We start from the raw sequence: 19,060 nt of genomic DNA, 5'->3' as shown, positions 1-19,060 counted from the left end.
TGGACTTTGGTCAGCGGACTCGATAATTCTTGCTTCGGTGCCTACTCTAATCAGGGGTCCCACTCGGCAACTCTGGGCATCAGCTTGCCTAATCTCCACATCGGCCCCTCCAACGCCGGGGATGCTTGGCTCCACCTTGGGGACTCCCAGCAGGGACCATCCCACAGGGAAAGCCAGGACGGGTTCCCCAGCGTTACACAGCGCCAGGAAACCTTCGGGTAACAGTGCGCTTTACAAGCTCAAACATAATAATAATAATAATAACCTCAAATAAGGCATTCTCGTGCTAGACATCCATGAAGCAGAATGTGGGAGACGTATTCAGGCTGAAATTTCCAAGTCTTAAGTAGTTTCTTGAAAGCAGAATAGTCAGAAATTTGTTGAAGAGAAAGTGTGAGTGGAGTCCAGTGTTTGGCGGGCATGTAAGAAATGGAGCTGCCACTGGTCCTGTGATGGGTAATGCAAGGTGTACATGCCCTGACCATGGATTTAGATTGCAGAGCATATGAGAGAAGGTAGAAGTTCAGTTGTTGGTTGCGGCAGTTTTATTAACTGCTTTATGGCAAATCTAAGAGGCATATTCTTAAGAACCTGTGATAATTACTGCAAAATCAGCCTAACGCAACTCTTCACATTGCAATCTATCGTGGGAAAATAACGATATGTTAACTTTGTATTCCCAACACGGTGGTACCATGCGATAGTCTCAGGACAACACGTCAAATGACTGCGTAAAAATTAATGCAATGTCAAAAAAACGTAAACATTGAACATGAAAATAGTAGCGAGGAGGCCAATCTTGATACAAAAATCAGCGATAACCAGTGACAGGCCTGCAATTCCCACCTGTCATGCGGGAAAATGCACTATGAGTTCCAACATCAATGACATCTCACAGTCACAAGACCTGTGCGACTCGCTGGCCACCTTCTTCTATCGCAAGATCGCAGACATCCACGACAGCTTCGACGCCGTCATCACCACGACAACTGCCGACACCCCGCTCCCATGACCACCACCTGCACCAACCGCCTGCTCGCCTGGACCAACATCAACGATGACGACACCATCAAGATCATGAACACCGTCCACTCCGGATCCCCGGAAGACCCCTGCCCACACCATATCTTCAACAAAGCCAGCAGCACCATCGCACCCCACCTCCGGAAACCATCAACATCTCCTTCGAGACAACTTCCCGGAGAGCTGGAAGCACGCAGAGATCAACGCCTTACTCAAGAAACCTATGGAGGACCCCAAGGACCTAAAGAACTTCTGACCAATCTACCTGCTCCCGTTCCCAGCGAAGGTCATCGAAAAGGCCGTCAACACACAACTGACCAGCTTCCTCGAAAGAGAACAACATCCTGGACCCGTCCCAGTCCGGGTTCCATAGCAACCACAGCACCGAAACTGCCCTCATCGCTGCCACCAACGACATCAGGATCCTGCTCGACAACAGAGAAAACAGCGGCCCTCATCCTCCTGGACCTGTCAGCTGCTTTCGACACAGTCTGCCACTGCACACTAATAGCACGCCTCCACAGCGCCGGAATCCAAGAGAAGGCCCTGGACTGGACCACCTCCTTCCTCTCCAGGAGAACCCAAAGCGTCCGCCTCCCCCCCTTCTGCTCCAAAGCCACCGAGATCATCTGTGGCGTACCCCAAGGATCATCCCTCAGCCCAACGTTGTTCAACGTATACATGGCACCGCTCGCCCACGTTGCCCGACGGCACGACCTAAACATCATCTCCTATGCCAACGACACCCAGCTAATCCTCCCGCTCACCAAGGACCCCAACACCGCCAAAACCAACCTCCAAGTAGGAATGAAGGCCGGTCTGACTGGATGAGGAACAGCCGATTGAAGCTGAACTCGGACAAGACGGAGGTCCTCATCCTCGGTTCCACCCCCTCAGCCTGGTAAGACTCCTGGTGGCCGACGGCACTAGAAGCACCCCCTACACCCAACGACTACGCACGAAACCTAGGAGTCATCCTCGACTCCACACTCTCCATGACGAAGTAGGTCAGCGTTGTCTCCTCCTCCTGCTTCAACACCCTCCTCATGCTTTGCATGATCTTCAAGTGGATCCCCACTACAACTAGAAGGACGGTCACCCAGGCCCTCGTCAGCAGTAGACTGGACTATGGCAACACACTCTACGCAGGAGCCCCGGCCAAATTCCTGAAACGGCTCCAACGCATCCAGAGCTCCTCCGCACGCCTGATCCTTGACATCCCCCACCGCAGCCACATCACACCCCACCTGAGAGACATGCACTGACTCCTCATCAACAAGACGATAACCTTCAAGCTCCTGACCCACGCACACAAGGCACTCCCCGACACCGGACCAGCGTACCTCAACAGCCGACTCAGCCTCTACACCCGCTCCCGCCAGCTCTGCTCTGCAGACCGCACCCATGACATTGTGCACGCCACGACACTGAGAGGGCTGAGTGTGGACCACATCCGTAAAGGAGCAGCACACAATCTGACAACACGACATCTGCAGTCAAACAATGCACTAGAGTACCAAAACCGCCTAAGAGCACAAATGACCCAAGTGGCCAACATCACAGCGCCGTAAAAGCACAAAGTCAAAGGCACACCGCCTCAAAGGGATAAGGGACTGCAAAATCACTGCTGCAGGGGTGAATTCCCCACAATGCAGCACACACACATAGCAATAACAGCACATTCACATTGACGACAATGTGTGATAAAGTGCAACACTGACACTGCAGAACAGAAGACACAACTGGGTCCGCTTGTGCGTTGAAACTGGCCAATCACACCTGACATAGCAGGAAACTGTGAGATGGAAATGTACGTGTACAACCTCACATCCTTGATGTAAACACCAAGACATTTTGTTTTGGAATGCTGTAGATTAGCCCTTACTGATTTTTTTTCCAATATAATGACACCCTATATGGACAGTGTCACGGCACTTCAATGATGGGTCATTGCTCCAAGCGTAGCGGGGCTCTACGTAAGCAATTTTGATGAGCAACCCCATCAACCCCTTCCAGCGGCAAATACTCTACTGGCCACGATATATAGACAACACTATCCTCATCTGGGAAGGGGATATGTCTTTTTTTAAAAAAATGTTTTTAATAGCATCATGAGGGATAAGCAAAAGTAAAAAGATAGAACTCATAGGTACATACAAAAGTAAATTATTCCGAAAAACGAAATAAGCAAGGAAATAGATTAAATCATAAAGCAACAAGAGACATTAAATACAAGAGGTATTAGTCTTTTTGCATTATTAGTCCCCAAATTCTTTCCACTTTCAGCTTAGTTTGGATTCCCCTTGTTAAAGCCAGAGCATATTCCATGTTATATGTTTCCTTTACTAAACTCCACCACTCCATAACTGTAGGTGGGTTTTCTTGGATCCAGACCCGTGCTATTGTAAGTCTAGCACAGGTTATTATTCATCAAATCAACCAGGGGCCCACTTTCAGCAGACATACCAACAAGCACATCTAGAGAAGTTAGTGTAATTGGGCGTGCAAGCTTCATAGAGAGGACTTTAGTTACTCCGTTCCAAAATTCAGTTAGCTGTGGACACCTAAAAAACATATGATTAATATCAGCTGCTCTTTGATGGCATTTTGGGCACTTAGTGCGATCACTACTATTATTACTAGTGGCCCATTTCAAGATTCTATATGGTGTGTAATAGAGCGGACACATGGTTTTAAATTGTTGCAGTCTAAGGTTAGAAGAATGGACAGAGCGGCTTAAGCTATTTAAAGATGAAGATATCATATTTGGTGCCACATCAATTTCAAGTTTCCTACCCCATTTCTCTGCCAGCTTCGGGCAGTTGTCAGTTCTAAATCCTATGAGAATTCTATATCCAATACTAATTAGTGCCTTATCTGTTTCCCTATAAATACAATTCCATAGATCGGAATCCAAAACGGAAGGGAGACCTAGCTTCCGTACAAAATAGTTCCAAATCTGATAATACTTGAACCGAGCCCCCTCCGTAAGGTTATGGCAATCCTTTAACTTTTTAACTTTTCAAATGTAATAAAGCCCCTATGGTCATACAAATCCCCTAGTATTTTTATGCCATGATCTGATAGATGTAAACCAGCTCGGTCGTGGAAAATTTCCGGGAAGCCAGGATTGGCCCACAAAGGGGTTCTGAAATGAAATAAAGAAGTTTTACATTTAACAAGACGAGCACGCCAAATACTAATAGTATCCTGTGCCGTCTTGAATTTCACCCGTTTGAAATAAAGGATATGGACAGTCTAAAAGCATTTCACATGTGGATCAACAGTAGAGACAAATGGCTCAAGTTCACATATACGGCTGATAAATCCAAACTTGATGTCCTGGACATTACCATTTACGCGGAAAACAGTACTTTGCAGACCAAAACCTTTTTCAAACCGACAGCTAAAAACAGTCTACTTTCATTCAACAGCTTTCACCCTCACCCGCTAAGAGAAAATCTGCCATACAGCCAATTTCTGAGGTTACGCAGAAACTGCAGCGCAACCAGAGAATACAAGAAACAAGCGGAGGATCTATGTGAAAAACTCAAAGACCGTGACTATCCACAGAGAGTCATCAATAAGTGCAAAAAAAGAGCAAGGAACCAAAATAGAGAGAACCTTTTTGGAACCAGCCCAAAAACAACCGGAACTAGACCTAATGACTTGTGTCACAACATATAGTCCTGCCCAGAATGATCTAAAGAAGATAATCAATAAGAATTGAAAGATTGTAACCTCAGCAAACATAAAATGGCCAAAACCCAGATTCGCTAATAAGAGGACACGGAATCTTAAAGATATACTGGTCCACACCAGACCACCACCTGCAAAAAAGAGATCTGAAGTCTCCCGTCTTTTGGATCATCGGCCGGTGATTGGACTCTTCCCTTGTGGTTCCTGCTCAGTCTGCGCACTGACAAAACCTACGAAAGAAATTGAACTGTTACCTAACCTGACATGGACGATTCGCAATCAAACCAACTGTAACACCAGTCATGTCATATACATGATCACGTGTCTATGTGACAAACGCTATATTGGCATGACTTGTAGAAAGGTCAAACTACGCATTTGAGAACATCGTAGCAACGTCAAATGTAAGAAGGGAACAACGAAAATGGCCACCCACTACATTGAGGCGGGCCACACAATAGGAGACCTACAATGGTTAGTCCTAGAAACTCTAACTGAAAAAGGCCACAATGCTGAAAAAATACTGTTTGAAAAAGCGCAAAGGTGGGTCCATAGACTAAAAACGGACAGTGAGGGGTTAAACGACAACATTCCCTGGCTCAACCTGAATAGTTAACATCGGATTACTGAAATGCTTGTTTGGACTAAGTCACTGCACCTGTGCATGAAATTTGAAGGGACCACTCATACACATTTGTAACTAGCCATTTAGGGACCATACTGGCGGATCAAGGTTTAGCCTATGACCCTATGACAGTCTCTTGACCCAACGACAGTAGGGCAAGTAGGCTCATGCCCTTTGAGGGAGGCCCAAAACTAGTGCATATAATTCATATGATTTTGCAAATCTATTTTTACCTCCCTTTTTTACCTCTACTTTTCACCTATGTAATGGAACTGAGCAAGCTAAAAATATCCGCCCTATTATTGGACATAATAAAGATGTATATGAGGATTCCTAAATTTGTGAACATGAATTAAGGCTCCCACAGCAAAAAACGAAGGTTTGTGTTATTTATCATTGGGTATGTGTCGCGGCCATCTGGTAATTATACTCTAGTGTCATAACAGTTGAACGGGCAACCAGGGACATTTCCCGAGCCATTTTGAATTAAAGTTGAAGCCATTACTACACCCTGTACCGTCTAAACGCGCAACAATTTAAAGGGGCATACTATCACAATATGGAGCGTGATGAAAGGCTCACAATCATCCCGTCACACCTAATCCATACTACCAGAAACTATTTGGGGGGCACATAACCGCATGAGTGAGCAAGAAAGCGAAAAACCTACCCAACAGAAAATTAAGACACATCTTGTTAGATACTTGACCACGGCATTATGAATAGAGTTTAAATGACCCTGAAAATGAATCTTAGGCGCATCATTACAGAACAAGGAACTAAAATGCACCTCTGAATGAGTAAAAAAATGTTGCCAATGAAAGAAGATACATAACTCGCACAGCTGATAGAAGGATTAACACATGGAATGAGTGAGTTGACCTTTCATGATGGTGGTGTGTGTTCAAAAAAGTATTCCCAATTTTCAGTTGCTATACAGAACTGTTTATCTCAGCACAAGAAGCTGAATGTATTTGTTTGTCCTACAATTATCACCCCACTACCCCGCCCCTATGTATGTTTGTTATTTATGTATTACAGGTACCTACGAGACCTATCTAAGAGAAGGATTAATATATTAATTCTCACATTCCTGCACACGAACACACAGTCCTGTTCGAAGGAATTCACATGCACATTCAACTTGGTCTCTACACTCACTTCACTTGGTCCTGAAGAAAGCCCATCCGACCCTACCAGGTGAACAAGGGCTGAAATATGTCGACCTCTTTTTGTAAATAATGATCATTAGTGTGTGAGATACTTAACTCATCTCAGTACACACGCCTCTAATTTTTTTTAAAGAAGACTCGAACCCAGACTTATTAAAATACACTTATCTGGTTGTACAAGCCTATTTTAATCACCTTGACATACCCAACCCATCACTGATCACTACTGCGGTAACCAGGGGTGACCCTCCGGCTGGAGGATGCATAACCACTAACCTGATGATTATGCACACACGTGCCTAAGAAGCGGAGAATCAAGATATACCGCTACCACCCTAGATCTGACACGTGCATGAGGGTTTTTTAATTGGGACATATCAGTACGCTACCTGCATACCCAGGTTAAAGCAGGACAAGTGATCCATCCTCATTTTGATTATTTGATTGGTAGTACAAATGTCCACTGTCCTGCACCAAATAGTCCGCTCCTCCAAAACAGTCACAATGTACATTGTCATGCAGTCTGTATGTAAACGTGAACAATGCGACAACATACATGTCAACAGAATGTCAACATGCATCTACTCTTCACATTGTAGAGGGACAAACAACACCTCCAGCAGAGCAGACCAGAAAATTCACCAGTGGTGCTGAACAGGACCTCAACACCTTCGACACTGACACCCTACAACAGTTCATGGACATCTTAGACAAACCATCTCCAGGAGCAGGGCAGCCCAGCTGCATCGAGGAGAACCCACCCCCTGCACAGACCACACAGCTGGAAGCAAACATCATCACGGCTGGCTCCCAACACCCCACCGAAGCACACATTGCATTCCAAGGCCAGGTGTAAGACGGACAGAAGGAAGTGGCCGGACAGGTGCGGGTGAGGACCGACCTCATGGAAGCCGCACTAGATCACATAGTGGGTGTCTAAGTCCCATCAGGGAACACTTACAAACCCCAAAAAGAGAACCACACTGCAACAGAGACACATGCATCAGCACATTTCCTGTACTGAATCACGCCCAGAGCCCTGGATAATCATTCACACCCCATGCTGTACTTGCATACTCGCCCCAGTCCACTCCTCTTACATACTGAGTGGGGGAGGACAAAGCTACATGTCCAAAGTCTTACCCGCTACCTGTGGTGATATGTTTGCGTCTGCTGTACACAGCACAATGTAATGTTGTAGGGCCCGGGGCCCTCATGAATACATTATGACCACACAGACACACTCAGATAGTTTGTGGAACTGGCTTCTGGCACGTGTGCCCAGTACCTTTATTGCCAGGGTCACATGTACAGTGACGCCTGTGCTGGATGTGTGTAGGGTGAGTGTAAGCCAGCCCTCATGGAGTGGTAGGTGCTGGCAACAACTTGAACAGTGATCACAATTAAAGCGGCAACAGAAAACACTAGCATAACAGAAACAACTGCAAAAGCATCATGGTGGTAGCCAGAGAAAGTCCAGAGGTCACCCAATATGCAATCAGAAGGGTCAGTGAGTTGCAGTGCACTGAGTTAGTGGCACCTGAAGAGCTGATCTGGGTATCAAGCTGATGGCGGCACCCACAACAGGTGTGAGCAACTCTGATAGTCTGGCAGTAAGACTCTTCCGACTCAGGCACTTGTTGTTTGGAGGTGGTCCTGGCGGTAGTGGCATGTGGATCCGGCAGTGATGCGGCATCCGGGCAGGCCAGGACTCGATTTGATGTGCGCGCCCAGGTGGATCGCAGTTGAGGCCGGAGGCAGGGGACAGCACAGGGCCATAGACACATGGCGTTGATGGCCCCCAGTCCATCGACCCAGAGGCCATCCAAAATTCTATCAGACAGGGTCCATGACTTGAGCTGCACAGAGTTAGTGGCCCCGGATGCAAACCGGCCGGCACAGGCACACCACCACGGGACTGTGACCTGTGGTGCACTGACGTAGGGCAACGCAAGCTGAGCAGGTCCTCGTCGATGTCGAAGGTGAATGTATCGGAGGGTTGCGGGGGACAGTGGAAGGTGTCCTCCAGGGCATGATGCAGAGGACAGAAGCTGGCAGGTAGCACCAAATGGAGGAGTGGAATGCTACAGCCTAGTTTTTGCCACCAAGTCAGTATCACCTACATGATGATGAAGACAACCCCCAGTCCATAAACTCAGATGCCACCTAAGTTCAACCAGAGAGTGCCCATGAATGTCGGGGAACAGACTTAGTGGCACCGGAGCTGAAAGGGGATGCAGTCTGCGAAGAGGCCTGTACAATGATATAAACTCTGCCATAAATAAATCAAGGCTCAGTTCCAAATGTATGGCTTACTCGACTGCAGTATAGGCCGGAGGCAGCGGTCAGCAGGGGCCCACAGCCATATGTCGTTGGCTCGCGATGCACAGAGTTAGAGACACCAGAGCAATTGTTGGTAGTGTTCAAATACCTCCGTAACGATGATCCTTTTATCCTCTGAACTGAAAAACGTCTTCCTCTTACACGCCTCCTAGTGTGCAATGATATGAACTCTGCCATTGAGAAATGTTATGTTATGTTATGTTATAGTGAATTTATATCGCGCCCAAATACTCAAGAGTGTCCTGGTGCTCACAGTTACCGTGGCCTAGTGGAGCAAAGAGTTAAGTTAACTGATTGAAAAGAAAGGTTTTAAGTTGTTTTTTTAAAAGTCTGAAGTCCTGTATATACCGTAATTCTAAGGGATGGGAGTTCCATGATGTAGCTGCTTTAACAGAAAGGGAATGACCCCCCCCCCCGGCCCATCCTGCTGAATCGGGGGATCGCCATCCGTCGTTGGATGGCTGAGCGCAAAGATCCACTGGGGACATAGAAAGCAAAATGCTTCCTGATATATGTTGGTCCAAGACCGTGCAGGGTTCTATGAGTCAAAGTGAGAGCCTTAAATTGCACTCTATGGGCCACAGGAAGCCAATGCAGATCTCATAAATGCTGTCTTACGCTTGATCTTCCTGAGATGTTAAACAGAAGTCTAGCCGCGACATTCTGTATGGTCTGCAATTTTTTTAACAGATAACCAGGGATGCCGATGTACATCACATCACAGCATGTTGAATGTGGTTTCACTCTTGCGCATATAAACTTGCTCATTTGTGTCACACGCGCCTGCACACGCTCACTGTTCTGTATGGGGATATGTACACACACCGTGTCTGATCGCTTCTACACACTGTTTTCATCACGTTTTTATCAATTATGGTTCAGTTGTTGCTTTGGTTTCAACACCGCACTGAGAATTTTGTTTCTATTACTCTTTTTGTGATGGTTTCTTGTACTACACACACACTATCAACTTCTTGTGTCACATTCCTGCACTTGTATTTTCATCACGCCGTTTTTTGCACATGTGGTTGTCTTTGTCAACAACTTGGCATGCGTCTCCTCACACCCTTGTTTGAGTAGATATGAGTCTTTAGCTTTAAAAATTTTGGAGGTTAAAACTGCCTTATTATTATTTCTCTAGATCCCCTGATGAAGGGCTTTTTCACAAGCCCGAAATGCATTGGGATTTGCTTATTTACCACATCTGAAGATTGTGACAGTATGTCCTGGATTTTGTGAAATTGCAACATTGTCCTTGGATATTACAAGTTCCTTTGATTGCATCAATACAATTCTTCAATAAGAACTACAACTATTGGTTTCATTTTTTATGGTCCTCAATTGTACAATATGTACAGCACTTAGTTCCTATTATTTGATCAAATGAACATCATTGGAAAACTGTTTTGATTTACACTCTTTTGAGTGATTACGCAGTGCACAAGGCTACTTCGACACATGTCCAGTATTCTTTTTGATGTACAAGGCATTGGCATAATCAATACTGGAGAGAATGAGAGCCCGGGCGACCATTTCCTTGGCTGGCCTTGGAAGTATGGGGAAGAACCTTCTTAATGTTTTGAGCTTGCCAAAGCAAACCCCAGTGAGTTTCTTGATTTGCACCTAAAACCAATGGTCTTCTCCCAACCAGACCCCTAAGTTCTTTTCTGGAACACCCTCTAAATTGGTTCAAAGGAAGTCTGGTGGCCACAAGGTTTCTCTAAAGGCAGGTGACAACTGACCATACAGGGGGACCTCCGACTTGTCCTCGTTGCACTTCAGTTGGGCATGTGCAAGCCACTGAAACACAGACGAGAGACATTTCTCAGCAGTTTCTGTCGACAAGTCAGAGTCCTTCCCGGTAAATAGGAGCTGGGTGTCATCGGCGTAAGCTATTATTTTTGCTCCCAGCTCCACTGCCAGAAAAATCAAAGGAGTCAGATAGATATTAAAAAGCAAAGGGCTCAAGGTCGAACCCAGCGGGACTCCAGTAGACATTTTCCTGGCTGCCGATGAGAAAGGTGGCATCCAGACTTGCTGAGTACATTCTTCCAGAAAATATTTCATTCAATCCCATGCGGGGCCAACGACACCAATGTCTGAGAGTCGAGTGAGAAGTAATTGATGTGGCACCGTATCGAAGGCGGCAGAGAGGCCAAGGAAAATCAAGGCCGGCCTACCGCCCGCGTCCAGGCATTCCCTAATCGCCTCAGCCATTTCCACCAGTGCGGTCTCAGTGCTATATGATGCCCTAAAACCAGATTGCGCCGGGTTGAGAGCACCGGAAGCTTCAACATATGCCTCAAGCTGACGAAAAACCACCTTTTCACAAACCTTAGTCAGTGCCAGGAGAAGAGAGATGGGGCGATAGCTAGCGAGTTTAAGCGGGTCTAAAGAAGGTTTTTGTAAAAAGTGGCAGAAGCTTTGCCTGTTTCCAATTCAGAGGTACAGTAGCAGTCTGTAGGGATAGATTGATAATCATATATACCTCTGGAAGAACCACCTCAGCAACCCCCTTCAGACTCTAGCTGGACATGGGTCTGTCGGGGAACCCGACTTAGGTGATTTGAGGATGGCCAATGTATCAGCCCCAGCTATGGGCAGAAACTTCATAAATGGAGAAGCAGATGTGGTAGGAGCTGGAAGGGGCAAAGGAGAAGGATCCCTCAGCACCCGGGAGCCCGTCTCCAGGCTATCTTGGATTTTCCGTATTTTTTCAATAAAGAAAGAAGACAGCTCTTCACACCATTGCGATGAAGCTGGAAGGTCTGATTGTTCAGCGCAGGGTACCAAAGGAGAAAATCTCATAACTATTGTTATTAGCCTTGGCAATCCGCTCCGCATAAAAGCTACTTTTCGCCTCCCCAATGGCTGCATAATACTCTCTCTGTGCTTTGCGAAGAGCAATTTTGGCCAAGGGACAATACTCCCGACGCCAACGTCGTTCCAGTTTTTTACACCCCAATTTAAGCTCTCTAAGAGTGCCAGAGTACCAAGGTTGAGGTCGAATCAGTCTCGTTTGCCTGTTGGAAAGGCGTTCAGAAGTAGAGTCAACCCCATGACTGGTCTAGGTGGTAAAACTATATACCGCTCCTTCGAGATCCTGGGCTGCAGACGGGCATGAAAGTAGAAGGGCCTTAGAAAGGGCCGGGATATCAATCTTCCGTACCGGCTTGCTTTGGGCAGAGGATATAAAGGAGGGGGAGTTCACTATAGTCCAGGAAAACCTGACCAAATATTGATCTGACCAAGTGACCTGAAGGGGTTCAGTAACGGACAAGGCAAAGTTGGAATACACCAAGTCAATTGTGTGTCCTCCTTTGTGAGAGGGAGACTTGATCCACTGGGTAAATTGTGCCAGTTCAAACAAATCCATTAATTCCCTGGAGTCAGAAGCCTCCGGGCAATCAGGATGGATGTTGAAGCCGCCCAGAAGGAGGAAATTAGAGAAGCGAAGAGCCCGGGGGATAAGGACATCATCCAGGGCTTTCAAAAATGCTACGGGAGGGCCAGGGGGGGTAAATCAGAGTGCCACCCAGCGTGTAATGCGGCAACATGACAATGGTAAAGTCAAGAGCCTCCCCATCCACTAACCCCACAGATACCTCACTAGAAAAAACCCAAGTGTCCCTGAACACCACTGCAATCCCACCCCCTCTCCCAGTTTTGCGATCCACTCTAGTAATTTTGTAGTCCGAGGGGATGGCCTGCTTAACCACATGGGCGAAGCCAAGTGTCAGTTACAAATAACACATCTAGGTGTTCATCAGAGAGTGGCTCATGAGTTTCAAGGGCATGTTTGAGCATTGAACGGGAGTTAATAAGTGCAGCCCAGATTCTGTTCACCCGCTCAATTCACGGAGCAGGGGCTGTCTGCTTGGTTTGGAAATAGAATTGGCATGTAGGACATGTCCTAGAGAGGCTATGAAGGATTGCCCACTTATCCCCTCATTATACGTAGCGTTATCAAGCGCCAAAAGTTCCTTACGACTAAAGAACCTCCAACCAGCCTGCGCCTCAGACGTGTAATGGGCAGCGTGGCTGGCGCTGGCCAATCCCAGGGCATGGACGGGCGCAGACGTGCTTGCCTTTGGTAGACTCAGTTCCAAATGTGTGACCTTGTTGACCGCAGTGTGGGCTGGAGGCAGTAGTCAGCGAGGGACCACAGATACGTGTGGTTGAAATACTATACACAGACTTGGTGGCACCACATCGAAGGGAGTACAGTGATATCAATTGTCCCATGAACATATGAACTCGGCCCTCAGGATATCAAGACTCAGTGCCAAATGTGTGACCTACTTGACCATAGCATAGCCCGGAGGCAGCGGTGGAGTATGTAAACGAGAAAGGAGTACTGCGGGCCTGTGTCACGGAGGCTGTGATAGTTGGAGGAGGCTTCCAAGGTCATGGATCTTGGGCTTGGAGCTTGTACCTGCACGTGGTGGGCCCTCTTTAACTCACGCCGGTGTCTGCAGGTGAGCAGTGAAACCTGGGTGCGCAGGGTCCAGCAAGACGGGTTTGGAGACCAGCGGCCCGGGGTGCAGCAGGCGCACAGGATCGCAGGCAACATCGCTGATGGCGTCGGCTTCATGGCGGGGTGAGAGGCACCATCCTGGTAGACACATTGGGCATTCCGGTAGAAAACCACGCCCAGAGCTACATCCTTTTTATTCACACCTCCACGCTAGCCTGGTATATGCCGGGCCAGTCCACTCTGCTCACACTTACATGGGGGGACGTAACAAGCTACATTTCCGTGATCTTCCCCACTGGCTGTGGTGACATGGTTGCGTGCGTCCACTGTCCACTACACTCCAAACAGCAGCAGTGTATGTCGACATGAATATGTCTGTGGCCTGAATACTGCAGTCTGTCCAGCACATCCACGCCACACTTAGCATTGTGTACATTATTATTCATGGGTCACTTGCCTCTATCACACATGCCTGGTTCCCACCTCTCCCCACATTCTGCTATTGTGTGCCTGAGGTGCCATGCTGTTGATGGCTCATGTACATAGCTAGCCCAGGTTACCACAGTAAGTTGTGCTGTTGTGTCTGATGGGTGGGCATGTTGTTTGGCATGTTGTATGTGAGGTTGTAACATGTGCATTGCCAGAGTAGTGAGTTGCATTATTGTGGAGTTGGGATGTGTGGTGTGTTCATTTGATACTTAACAGTGTGTAGAGCATTTCCGTAGGTGCCATTCGGGAAGCGCCGGTTGATGTTGGACTGTCAGAAGATGTAGGAATCATGCACACTGCCTTGGTAGTTGGCAGAGACATTGGTGCAGAGTCCAGACCGGTCCACTATTGCCTGCACATTGATGGAATGCATGTGCTTTCTGTAGCTGTAATTGTGTACAGTCTCGGTAGGGTGCACAGTGTGCAGTCAATTGCCCCCAACACGTGCGGGAAGCTAGCTTGCTTGGTCTCCAGCTGTTTCTGCACAGTGTGGGGGAAGTAAACGTGCTGGGGTATCAAGCTGATGATGGCATCCAAGACAGTTGTGGTGAACTTTGATGGGGCAGGCTGTTAGACTCCTCCAACTCTGGCAGTTGTTGGTTGGAAGGTACCTGAGGCCAAAAGATGCAACACAGCCAGTAGCTTTGTCTGCGGAGGGATGTTGGTTGTCCGCTGTGTGTGTACCGTCAGCCTTTGGGCAATGATGTTCAGGATGCAGAGGATGTCGGCCTTTTGAGCCTGTAGTGGGAAATGACATCCACTTGTGTTGGGTCTGTGAGGCTGGTGCATTTTCTGGAGGTCCGCTGTCTTGGTCTGCGCTGCCTCTGTGGTAGTCTGGGGGGGAGGGGGTCATGGGTATGATGGCAGTGGGTGTTGTGGCTCTCTTGGGGCTCCGAGCTGCATGATCAGTAGCTCCACGGCATCTGTTGTTCTTCAGGTGTAGCTCTGGCCTGGGCTCCCTTTTCTGGTGCAGGTAGCCATCCGACTTTACACCAGGTCAGAGCAGGTGTTACTTTCCTGTTACTAACGTGCCTTATCTCATGTTTTGTGATCTTATTGCCAATCTGACTGGTTGATGAGAATGTTGCGGAATGGTGTTGTCATGGCTTTTTGCACGGGAATGCTTACTCTGCATCTCAGTAGCGATAGTTGCCGGGGTCATCTGTTACGATGTTTTTGGCGGCTGCTATCGCAGGTAAACTGGTGATATGGGCTGTTAACACCAGCTTGTGAATGGGGCGATAAAATTATTCCCACTTTGGCTGTGATAAAGTGCAGATAACTCGGCGATAAATAGGCTTTTTTCTGTACTGCCAGCCGGTGCTGTTTTCTGAAATAAAGTGCAGATAACTCGGCGATAAATAACCTTGTTCTGTACTGCCAGCCGGTGCTGTTTTCTGAAATGGCAGGACAAAAAGAACCGAGCTGGGAGCTTGAGAATGACTCATACGGCCACATTTTAAATGACCTGTAGGTAGAGGGTCAGATAAAATGGTATTCCATTCGAAGTGAGATGTTATTAGAGCTTATGTGAAGATTTTGAGATTTTAAGGCAAAGGAATGCATAGACCTTTCAAAGCAATCTGAGTGTGGAAAAAAGAGACCACTGTGACATAATTGATTTGATTTTTCATAGCCAGATTAAGGGTTAGAAACATATGACTCCTAGGTTCCCGGCTCCATAGACAGAGTGGCAGCGGAAACCAAATCAACTGGCTACCACAAACAGTGCTAGGACGATAATAGCTTGCAGAACATCAAAACATTGGTCTTGTCACTATCTAGTTTTAAAACGTCATACAACCTCAAAGAAGCTAAAAGCATGCAAACCCAGCCTTTATCTTGTCACTATTTAGATTTTAAAAGTCATCATGCATCCAGGAAGAGACTGACAGCGTGCAAGTGCAGAATTTATCTTCAGTATCTACATACTTGTCTGAGTTAGATACTATGATCTGAGAATCATCTGTGTAGGATACTATGTCAAAATCAAAGGATTTAACTAGACTGCCTAACGAAGCAATGCAAATATTAAAAAGAGTTGGACTAAGTGATGATCCTTGTAAAAGCTGAAAGTTGGAAAGGAGGGAGAGTAACAACCTAAGTTCTATAAGAAAGAAAACCCAAACCACTTGAGGGCTTGTTTGCAAATGTGTGCCTCAAAACGATGCCAAAGGATGGAGTTTGACACAGTATTGAATGCTGCTGACAGGTCACATTGGACAGGACTGCAAAGCTGCCTTGATCCAGGATCATCATAGGATTTATACATTTTGCTAATATATTTCCTAACTTTTGGTCTGTCTTGAACAAAAATATTTGAAAGCAGTGGTGTAGGTCAGCTAATGGAATGAACAATAATGCTTGAAATCTACAATAATAGAGAGCGGGCACTCCATGCTAAAAATAACAGGCTGCTACCATTCACTACCTAAATAAAAAAAACTTAGAATATTGCCCCTCCCTTGCAACAGAGCCTTTGCTAGTCTGAAGAACTTTCCAGAACTTCGGAAAGCAAATTAGTTCCTGGTTTACTCCCATTCACTGTCAAGACTCTGACTTCCATTGGTGCCTGCCTATCTGCTACTGAAGCACTACATTCTAATAATACTCTATGGTCTAGTAGTTGTGAAGTCCAAGGAGAAGGAACAGCAAGGGGTGTTCAGTGGACTATGGGCGCAGAGAGTCTGCGTGCTCTAAGCAGTGCTCCTCTATGTCTACATGAGTGAGAGGATGTTATCTCTGCAGTCATGTCTGGCATGCTGGATCATAAATCTGAGAATCCTATGAGCATCATACTGCATCATGCAGTGGTTAAATGTTATCTCCAAATAACATGTACCAATTTTTCTGAGGACCACATCAAGACTTGAGTCTATTGCCTTCCTCAGCCTATAAAATACACACCTCTCGCTCTTCACCTGCACCTTAAACCGTACAGAGCTTTTGTCTGTTATAACAAAGATCATCCTTCTAACAAAGATCCTCACTGCAAGTTTGCCACATGCTCTGTTTGCTGTTGTGAAGGTGTGATCAGCTGAACAAGGGCTGCAGCCCTATCTTTTGGTGAGAGAAAAGCTCAGTAAGTTCCATAAGTATCAACAGTGAAAAAAACTGTGCTCAGCATGAGCTATCAAGAGCCACCTTCGCCCACCTATGCTTTCTTAACTTCTTATTTTTGACTTTGTCACTTAGTTAGCATATATGATCTTTTAGAACCGTCATTAAATAATTCTCTGGGACCTACTTCATCAGAAATATTTTCCTACCATAAAACGACTACATCTTAAAGAAACGATATTCACTGAGCTAAATGTCTAAGTCTTACCTCATTACATGACTTTGACCCAGATCCTAATTAAAGGTCTTTTTAGTTGTTCTCTGTTAGATAACATTGGTTTAGAAAGACTGCTATGTGAATGGTTCCTCCCATTCTCTTTCATTGAAACCATTGGGACTATTTTCAGATTTTGTTAGATCTGTTGTCGTGGTAGGGTAATGAATGATCCTTTTCTGCAACCTTATTTTATATCTGTTGGGATAGAAAAGTCCTCCGCAGATGTACACCGGTGCCCTGAGTGCCGAAACGGTATGCTGTCTGGCTCCCTAATGCTGATTTTTGTTGTCGTAGGCAAGCATGAATCGTGTGTGCGCCATGACATAGGCCTGTCTCACAGATTGCATTCTTGTTGGACTGAAAGTAGCGCCTAAAGCACTACCCTCATAGTGGTGGAAGGCTACTGCCTGTACCAGGAGTTAAGCAGCATGGGTGCTGTGGGGGCAGCATATCGTGTAATGATCAGTAGGACTGAACAAGTATTCTTTAACCCTTGTCACTGGAGTGAGGTCTATAGGCTCATTAATTCTAAGTTCCGCTGCTGTGTGCCTAACTCATCCCTTGGCATATATTGCATTGTTGGGAAGTGCTGCGCAGTGAATGAGTGGTGTATTTGCGCTGAGTATATGTGTTCCTGGGAATGGTACACTACAGGGCACTAGGCAATGTGTGCATGGTAAATATATGTGCTGGATGTATGTGTGCCTGTGAGTTGTACAATACATGAAGGATATAATGCTGTGCAGTGCGTACATGGTAAATGCATGTGCTGGAAGTATGTGTGCCTTTGAGTGGTACAATACATGAAGCGTATAGCACAGTGCAGTGCATACATTGTAAATGTAAGTGCTGGGTGTATGTGTGTCTGTAAGTGGTACAGTGCATAAAGGATACAGTGTTGTGCAGTGTGTGTATATTAAATGCATGTACTGTGTGCATGTGTGCCGGTAAATGACAAAATACATGACAGACTATACGTTCTGCTTTGGGAGACCCAGACCTGCATGGTGAAGCATGAGGAGGTGGAAGTTTCCTTCCCAGACAGAGTTATGTTTTGCTGCATTCCTGAAGGCTGGGTGGGACACACAGTGTAGGAGGGGAGATACAGGCTCCCCCCTACACTTTAAAGGATGCTCTTTGATTCAGAGAGAGTTCATATGGGAGGGGCCTGGGAGATGGAAGGAAGAAGAAGGAACTGAAAGAAAATCATAGAGAGGCTCTGGACTAACCTTTTGATATACATATCAGTGTGGCTGACATCCAGGTGTGAACTCTAGTCACTCCCATGGCCTGTGTTGTGGGGCTGTCAGATTTGAAGTTGGTCCTCCTGTGACAGACTACTTTCAAGAGGAAGAGGTGGCAGAGGAGTTGGCACTTCTAAAGGATACAGACCCCCAACATAAACTTAAAAGACTAAGGGCCAGATGTATCAAGCTAAATTGCAATCGCAAACGCTGAAATTTATTGATGCTGCTGTGTGTTTTGAACCTGTGTTCACCCTCCTGTATCTCCCGCCCATGAGGGAGCCTTGGACTACTTGGATCATGCTTACCCTGCAATTCAAATGCTGAAGGGGTACTTGGCAGAGTTGCCTAGAATTTATAGAAGGTTGGAACCCAGGAAATCAGGAGTAAAAGGCCTTAACCCCCACGGTTAGGGCCAGTAGCTTCTGCTTGCCCCGTTGCCCTGTGAAAGGGGTTTTGGCAGTATCTTGCAGTCTTTATTGTTCTAAAATCACGTTTCTAGTTGATTCTTGCATCCACAGTGCCTCTCTCAGCGCAAGCCCTAAACTTGCCCCATGCTACCTAATGATGAGAGTGTTATGGAATATCTGGACAAAGATGAAGGAAACTTCGCAGGATATGTTAAATTCATAATAGTTACCCTCCAATGAA

The sequence above is a fragment of the Lissotriton vulgaris genome, chromosome 2_1 (assembly GCF_964263255.1).
Source record: "Lissotriton vulgaris chromosome 2_1, aLisVul1.2, whole genome shotgun sequence".
Classification (NCBI taxonomy): Eukaryota; Metazoa; Chordata; class Amphibia; order Caudata; family Salamandridae; genus Lissotriton; species Lissotriton vulgaris.
This window is presented reverse-complemented; position numbering follows the sequence as displayed.